Source organism: Lactuca virosa, chromosome 2, assembly GCF_052849685.1.
Source record: "Lactuca virosa cultivar CGN04683 chromosome 2, Lactuca_virosa_CGN04683_v6, whole genome shotgun sequence".
Taxonomy (NCBI): Eukaryota; Viridiplantae; Streptophyta; class Magnoliopsida; order Asterales; family Asteraceae; genus Lactuca; species Lactuca virosa.
This window is the reverse complement of record NC_136427.1, coordinates 27,821,413-27,830,779: the sequence shown is the minus strand read 5'-3', so window position 1 is coordinate 27,830,779 and position 9,367 is coordinate 27,821,413.

Below are 9,367 nucleotides of genomic sequence, written 5' to 3'. Positions count from 1 at the left end.
TCTGGGGTGGAGGATGTCATGTTTAGTATCACAAGATATGTATTATAGTAAGCAAAGTAATGAACAACCATATCATTAGAAAGAAATTGTTTACAAGGTGTGTGTTCACAAAACATAGAATACATAAGCATATAACAAACAAGACTTGAAGCTATACTGCTCCATCTTCTGAATTCCCAGCACGAGTACCTGTCTACTTGGCTCCTGAGAATACAAGTTATTTGAAAGAGTTGATTAGAAATTAAGCTGGTGAGTTCATAAGATTTTAGTGATGTAAGTAAGTTGTAAAATGTTGTGGTAAACTGCTGTTGAAAATGTAGTTGAAAAATGTAGTAAGCTGTAAGTTCTGTTTAGAAAAGTTCGCCTGTTCTTCTTAGAAAATCCTATATTTCCTACTTTGATGAAAGATACGTAAAAATGATCCTACAATCCTTTCTATGAGTACTAAATGGATACAAGTGATATAAAACTCAGAGTAAACAAACAATCGACTATGCGCATCTGCCCTAACTCACAACCAAACAAGGAACAGGAAATAAGGCGGATAGCACACATCCCATTGTTTGTTAGATCATTGTTGTATATAACTCTGGCGTGTTCACTTGTAACTCATGGAGTTAATTGTAATGGTTCCTTTATATTTAATGAAAAGATTCTTTTAGAAAACCCTTATTTCTTATCATAAAATGGTGACTACAGTGATTACTTCTATAATCACTTAGTTTATACTGGTTATATATGATCTAATATCGGATAGAGAGTTAATTGGGTGAATCTGCCCTAAGCCCACAACCAAACAAGGAACAGGAAGTAAGGCGGAAAGCACACATCCAACTACCTATTGGGTATTAATGATATATAACCGTGATGTATAAACTAAAGTATTATAGAATTAGTAACCTAAGGTCCTTTAAGTTTATACTGGTTTAATAAAATGGATTAAGCCCTTAGCTAGTAGGTTTCTAGTTTTGTACACCAAACGTTCTGATTTGGAAAGTATGTTTTGTACTAGAAAATTGTGCATTGACTTTGTGTCCTACGACTTGACCCATACCTGGTACCCTTATGATGACTCAATGTATACTGGACATATATACCTAGAATTGAATAGATAATAGGCTGGGTGAATCTGCTCCAAGTCCACAACCAAACAAGGAATAGGAAATGAAGCGGAGAACACACATCCTATTGCCTGTCGGATCCTATTGATATATATGTATCTTTTGATGTATATATTAAGGAATCATAAGATTAGCATTATGGTCCTTTGTACTAAACGTAGCCTTCTACCAAGGCATCAAATGTTATGTATGTTTGTATCTTGTATGAGTGTGTATTTTCCCAAGTGAAACTATCATTAACAAAATATAGTTTATACATTAATGAATATGTGAGAAGATCACAAAGTAAATGTAATAGGGAAAATAATGTTTTACCTCAGCAGTAACACTGTTGGCTATAAAGTAATAAAATACAGACTCCAGGTAGTATTAAATGTAAAATACACCTCGGGGAGTCTAAAGAAATAGAATACAGACTCCAGGTAGTATTAAATGGACAATACACCTCGAGGAGTCTAAAGAAAGAAAATACAGACTCCAGGTAGTATTAAATGGACAATACACCTCGGGGAGTCTAAAGTAGCCTTTAATCCCAAAATGGTAAATTAAAGGTTCTAATGTGAACTCGTATGTAACCATGTTGATCGACGACTGAATAAAATATGACCCTCTGGTGTCAGATGTAGTGAGGTGACATTTGTCACCCTTGGCCTTATCGGCTGGGACTGTAGCTAGCAGTCAGGGTGTGGGAGTGTCTGTCCCGAATAGATCTATACACAAGATGCCCGCTCTCCCTCCAGGAGACTCTGGTTACAAATTGATACAACATAGTGTAATTGTATCCTTAAATGGTTTGTCATATTAATTTATCGTATAACAGTGTTTGTATAGTAAGTCATAATGTAGTAATGTTCACTATGTACTAGTGTATAGTGTACACTCTTGTATAGTATGGACAAGTTGTATTGTATGTTATCTCTGTCTAGTATGTATGTATGCTCTGTTTGTTTCTCATCATAGTATGCTTTGACTCATGTATGAACTGACTCTAAACTATACATATTATAGTTTACTGGTAATGTACTTGAACTATTGTGGAAAAGAATCATTTTACCACTAAGTTATGTTGGTACTTTAAAAACGGAGTTTTGTTAAACTATAAAGTAACATAACTTGAAAAGAGTCTTTGAGATGTTTTGACGACTTATAAATTACATAAGTAATCCTTTTGAAAATCTTTATAACAAAAAATTACACAATTAACATTGTGTTCAACTTGTATTCCCCCCCTCCTCCTTAAAACATTTAAAACAGTTAAAAGATTCATTACGGGGTATGAACTCACCTGATGTGGGTGATTCAACGAATACGCGTGTAAGGATGAGAAGTTCCACGAGTGAAGTCCTGAGACACAACAAGTCCTAAATGACATACATTGGCATGTATTGACATAAATATAGTGCTTGGAAGCAACCAAATGCACGGAAACACCTCACGGGACTGGGGAACACTTTGACCAAGTGTTGGAATCACATGTGATTCAACTAAAGAGTGTTTAAGGCCATGGTTTGGTATTTACGGCCATGTGTTTATGGCCAAGGGAGTTTACGGCCGTAAACTCATGGTCAAAGTTGCATATGAGGGTGTTTGAAGCCCAGGGAAGCTTGAGGGGATTTTACTCTACACAATGGTGAGAAAGACCAACTCATTGGAGGCTGTTGAGGAGTTTACGGCCAAAGGAGTTTACTCCTGGCCGTAAACTCTCTTAATGGTCACATTTAGGGTCTCAAAGCTAAGTAGTTTCAAAGGCTTACATGTACCAAAGGTTAGCAAAGGCCTAGAAGTGTTTAAGGTCCAAGACTTGACCTTAATTGGAGTTTACGGCCAAGGGTGTTTACTCTTGGGCCGTAAACTCTCTAAATGTGGAGTTTGGTGATGGTTCAAGGTCTTACAAAGCACCTGGGAATGTTCTAGCCTCAAGTCCAAGCCTTAGGAAGAGTTTAAGGCTCAAATGACACACTTATAGGGGTTTACGGCCATGGGAGATGGCTTGGCCGTAAACTCCTTTTGGTCCTTCATTCTTGATGTTTTCAAGGTCCTAAGCACGAACCTTAACTGGATATCAAGTATAGGGAAGAGTACTTACGATATAGAGGCTTGAAATGGTTGATTTTGGCCAAGAACACTAGTGTGTGTTCTTGGTGTTCTTGGTGAAACTTGAAGATTTGAAGATCTAAATGAAAATGAATGTTTTCATGGATGAAATCAAAGAGTGTAACTAGGAGATGAAGTGTAACAACAAATCAAGGAAAGAACACTTACGTTTTTGATGATCTAAGATGATGAACTCGATGATACTTGAGAGGATTTGGAAGTGTTCTTGAGTTGGAAATGAAAGAATGGCTAGAAATGACCAAGGGTCACATATATACACTTGAGTTTACGGCCACATGAGTTTACGGCCGTAAACTCATTGGCATTGTGGCCGTGAACTCTCTTTGATGAGGTTAAGGCTTGATTCGTTTTACAGTGTATCCAGCAGGTACATTCTATCACTCATTCCTTAAGTGTACTAGGCTTAAAAGTCCTTAGAATGACCTTTAACCAGGCTAGAACTCATTACCAATGAGTCTGACACTCTGTTGAGTTGACTGAGCTTTAAAAGCAAAAAAATTTCGGGTTGTCACAAATATTGGGTAGTTCACATTGATCAAATAAAACTCAATAATAAAAACGAATTCAGTTCTGTTACGACTTTCCTAATCATGCAATCAGCCCAAATCTGGTTATTCAGAATGTGTTCTATCTAAGCTGGCACTAAGAAAAACTAACAAGCTCTAGTATATTCTCTTTTACCTAGTTAAATTAACCAAAAGAAGCTCTTCAGTTAACCCTAACTTTTTACTGTCTAATTAAACAAGCTTAAGGCTATAAATCATCTCCTACACTTAGTTTAGAACATTAATCAGATTGTTATTCTTTTTAATAGCTTATATTCGTTTTTAGCCATGTCTAGCTAAAACCCTAGTTTTTATTCTGCAATAGACTAGTACTTTTCATGTGATAAGTTATCAGATTTTGTTTTCATTGTGTGCTTCTATCTAGTTATTTCAATTTTGAGCTTAATGAATATTTTGTTTTTAATTCTTGTTAGTCTGATCACCTAGCTACGGTTTTATCATCCCAATTAATCAGTGAAAAGAAACTATATTTTTTCTTGTCAACTGGTAATAAGTAACAAGTATCAGATTGGCTCCATGTTAGGGATTTAACTCTGATATAAACTGAAATTTCATACCTTTACGCTTCCGAGCTTGTGAGACGTAGTGGGTATTGCTGGGAATCTTACATAGAACGTAATGCAATTTTGCTGAACTTTAGAAATCACTGAAAAGTATCACCAATCGTCTTTAGAAGGGTTTTTCGTCATCTGAAACCGTCTTACCTTCGAATATAATCAGGATGGTCGTATTTATATGCAAACAGGGACCTTCTGGAACAAGTAAATGAAATCTTTGATCACTGATATACGAAATACTATCACAGAAATGAAGATGTTTTCAAGAATTGCCATTTAATGAAGTACGATGCTATATCTGACATATTTTGAGTTGCTTCACATAAATGTGATCGTAGAAATGGGATATGCGATTAATGACTTTCAACACTTTCTTACAGATGACTTTTTCAACCTTACAAATCCTCGACAAATTTATGCAAACGCAGATTTCTAAATCTGCGATCACAAATTTGGTTTTTCGGCTCGTTACGGACGCAATTCTTTAGTTTAAGCATTCCAAGTCATTAATCAACATCCTTCTTTAGTTCCAACTCTATTTAGGCTCCAAGTATGCATCCAGTTGCTCCCAAAGTCCTGCTCCACTCGAATTATATGAAAACGACACAAAAACGCTTGCAGTACAAAAATTATGATAAAAGACATGAGTTGAACATTATTTAAACTAGTGACATGCATATGTACAGATTATGATGCTAAATGCTAATAAAAACTATCCTAAAAGATGCATAAAATGGAATCTATCAACCAGAGATTTGTCCTACTTACTAAGGATACAAACGACAAGACAAATGACTTAGCATGCATCCCTATTTTTAGTTGAGGGATCAGACCTAAGACCCTAATGGGATATGCCTATCGTCCCATAGGCCCATGAATGATGTCAACCAATCACAATCCATCATGAAGTATCTTCTAGAACATTCATCTTTGCATGACCATCAGCAACACACATGATCGAGCATCATGATCCATAGCGGCACATCATGATGCAAGAGTGGCACATCAAGATCACCATGGCGTATCAACCATCATGGTGGCGCATCAAGCAATAATCCTTGAGCATATTTAAATTTTGAGATTCCTTGAACAATCTTTAGCATCATAGGGGAGTTCACATTATAAGTGGCTCATCATGCATACCATGGCACATCAAGGAACCAAGTGGCGCATCCTTGCATCAAGATGGCACATTAGGCATGTGGATGGTGCATCTTAAAGAAGGCATATCAAATCTTATCCTAGGTTGGTACATCCACTTCCAAGTTGGCAACTACATTTTTTAAATGGTGCGCATAGACTCCAAGTTGGAGCACGCTCTCCACAATGGTGCATCCACCTCATAAATGGAATATCATGTCACTTGGTGGCATATCCTGTCACTTAGTGGCATATCAAGTCACTTGGTGGAATATCAAGTCACATGGTGGCATATCAAGCCCATTGGTGTCATATTAGGTTTCATTAGTGGCGCATCCTGACTTCTAAGTGGCATATCCAAGCCTCGGAGGGCGCATCTTGATCACAGATGGTGCATCTATGAACCAGGATGCTCCATTCCACTTCCAGGTGCTACCTACCCCCTTTTAGAAGATCTGTTCCTTTGTCACATGATCCTTTCCCTTTTCAGATGATCCATTTCCTTCTCAGATGGTCTGTTACGTTGTCACATACTCCATGAACCCCAAGTGCTCCATTGAGCTCTTAAGCTCAATGTGAATGCTTCAGATGTTCAAGTCACATTTAACAAGAGTATTATTGTCCCTATAATAGTATAATATAAAGTGTAGTCTCTATATGCGTAATTGTGGTGATATTAGATTTAGTTAAGGGATGATGATGGAACCACAAAGAGGTCGGGAGCCTATAGGCCTGTGTATTAATGAAATGGTGTGTACGCCGTAAGTACACATAAAACTATGTTAGCGAAATGGCGTGTAGGTCGTAGGTACACATAGACCCGTGTTAACGAAATAGCATGTAGGTCGTAAGTACACATATTATGGACAGATCGTTAGTCATTGGTTGTATGCATGTATATGTATTGTGGTATATGGTATTTTGGGGAACGCACTAAGCGTCATGCTTACCCAGTTGAATATAAATGTTTCTCAGGTACTTCATTAATTCGTGAGAATGGCAAGGTTCGACTGTACACACGCATTCGCAACATGTTTCCACATAAAGTAATCACACTCTATTATATTTGAATAAATAAAAATGAAAATTTTAGGTTGAAAAATCGGGACAATACAAGTCTAACCATCATAGTGTCAAATATTTCATTCGACAGGTTGTTTAATTTTAGGGGCATGCAATTGTATTCGTCAGATAATTAATTAATATTGGTAGAAGTTCTTCCTTAGCTAGTGGTAGAGAAAAATAGAAACGTATCCTACAAAGAGAGCCTAGGAAATTTAATATATAATTGATAGGTCATATATTCATAAGATAAGGCGTCAGTAGAGACGCAAGATCCTAGTGAAGTCTAGGAAAGAAATAACTAGGTACTTGAAACACTGTGTGTGAAAAGACCTATCAATAGCAAAGTGTAGTGAGTTGGAAACCTTGGTGCAATTCTTGGATCAAGTATGGATAGATATGGAGGGTAGTAGGGGGCCCATACTACTGGAAACATAGGATCTATATGGGATTCAAGAAAAGACACAAATTTGCTAAGGAACTGGAGAGGATTAGAATATCAATTTGAAGATAGTTATACTCGTATTAACCTATTACCTTTACACCTTCAGCATGGTGATGATCCCTAGACCAAATGCTTTAGGTTCTGGTTCGGATGGGTCAGGACCAAGCAAGACTGAGATAAATAATTGAATAAAGGTGACGGTGCTAGCAGCTGAAAGAGAGATAATTCTCGAAATGTTTGGAACCATTAAGACTGAACTAATAGCCTTGTTTGATGAATGGTAAGCTATCGTTGCCAGTACCGCTACCGCCGCAGCCACAACTACCGTTGTTGTTGCAAACTCGTCTGATGAAAAGGAAATACCCTATAGAGAATTCAATAACACCTAACCTCCTTAGTCTGATGGATCTCAGATGTACACGCATGCTTTTACACTCGTGCTTATCCAGGAAACTTGAAGTTCATATAAGCGCATAATCTTCTACGTCTAGGAGCAAAGTACTGGTGGAACATTGTCACTAAGAACTATTCACCTGCAGAGAAGAGTGCGGTGACTTGGGAACAATTTTTTGAGTAGTTTAAAGTAGACTATGTTCCAGCAGTCGATAGGGAGCAAATCGCTCAAGAATATATATCACTCAAACAAAGAACTGAATAGATGATAGAGATCACCAAGATGTTCACCAAGAGGGCCATGTTTTCCCCAGAATATGCCTCATCGAATCAAGTGCAGATGTCTCGATACTTGACTATGCACAAGACTGGTATTAGAGAGTTTGTATCTAACAATCAACAAGACCTTAGCAGAGATCCAAGGGCATTCCATGGGAAGGTAAATTGAGTTGGAAACTCAACAAAAGGAAAAGAGGAAGACTTCAGCTCCATCCAAGCCGACGGCCAAAAGATTCAAGCACGACGATTCAAAGTCTGGAGGAAATTACATGAGGGACTTTGTCGTGCTATGATATGCTACAAGTGTATCAAAGAGGGACATTTAATCCAAGATAATATGAAGGAAGCATGGGTAGTGATTATATGTTTCCACAACAATCATATGGGTCACATCAGAGCCAAATGTCCACTTCTGAATCCAACAGGTGAAATATAAGTTTAAACACCTGCAACTTTATGGATAACCGATGGACGACAGGGTAGATTTGAGGCTCCATTGGCCAAAGGGTGAGCCTTTCAACTCACGACAGAGGACACAAGGGAAGCAACGGAGTTCGTAGCTGGTTGTTTTTCTGATCCAAGAAAATCTCTAGTATAAATGTGATCACATTGGAGGGATTAGTAGTGCTTTTAGACTTTAGCTAAAGCCCTATGTAATAAATATATGACCTTGAAGTTATAATAAAGATTGAATGTTAACTTTATGGTTTTGCCAGTATTAAGTTAGTACATTTCAAGACAACATTGTGCTTATCACAACCTTATCTTGCTTCGGAAATACTATGTGAAAATCACTTGCATCAAGCACAAGTAGTAGTACTACAATAGGAAGGTCAAAGGTCATTGGATATGACAAATATGAGTTTCTTTAAAGTAAAAAGAAGCTACAAATTGCATAGTCAAAGCCAACTTGGGCTTTGATCAATGACAAGTAGCAACATATAATGGTTGAACCCAAGTGGGGGAGAACCAACCCATAAGACGTAATTGCGAAGAGAAGTTTGATTTTTGGTCTCTACATTGAGGACTAGGAAGGTGAAACACAAGTAGATAGAAGTTGTTCGTTTAGGTTTAATTATCCAGGGAAGTCTTCTGCTAATATTACCCATAGGCTATGAGTTTATTATTTCCAAAAGGAAAGGTTGTTCTTTCCTCCCAAGCATCAGACAGGATTTAGGAAGTGACCAAATTCCCTGGTACGACTCAGATAACCAAGAGAACCAAATAGATTCTTACCCTTAAGGATATGGGATTTATCTTGTCAGCATAGGACCTGCAAGATAAGAAATCCAGTATGCTGCATAGAAAGCGTCGAAGATTCAGCTGTAGAGATACCTTGTCGATTTAGAGGATGAAAAGATCCATTCTGATCAAGGAAGGATGATGATAGGAGCGATCAAGCATCAAAACCCCAGTATGGAAACAGAATACTCGAGTAATAGCCATACCTTGATACATGTGAAGTAGTTAAAACCCTGCGAGAAGGCTATTGGTGGCCTAGTGTTCATTATATTCTAGTAAGTTGAAAAAAGGATCAAGCCTTATAATGAGTCTTTCACCAATATGAGAGTATTGGTTCTAGAGTTCCAAAGTAGTAAATCCATTATATTAGTCTTGGTTAAGTTTTAGGATGCTGGAACACCTCAACTAGGTAGAGAAACCATTTGAAACCATTCAGGTGTGTTTTAA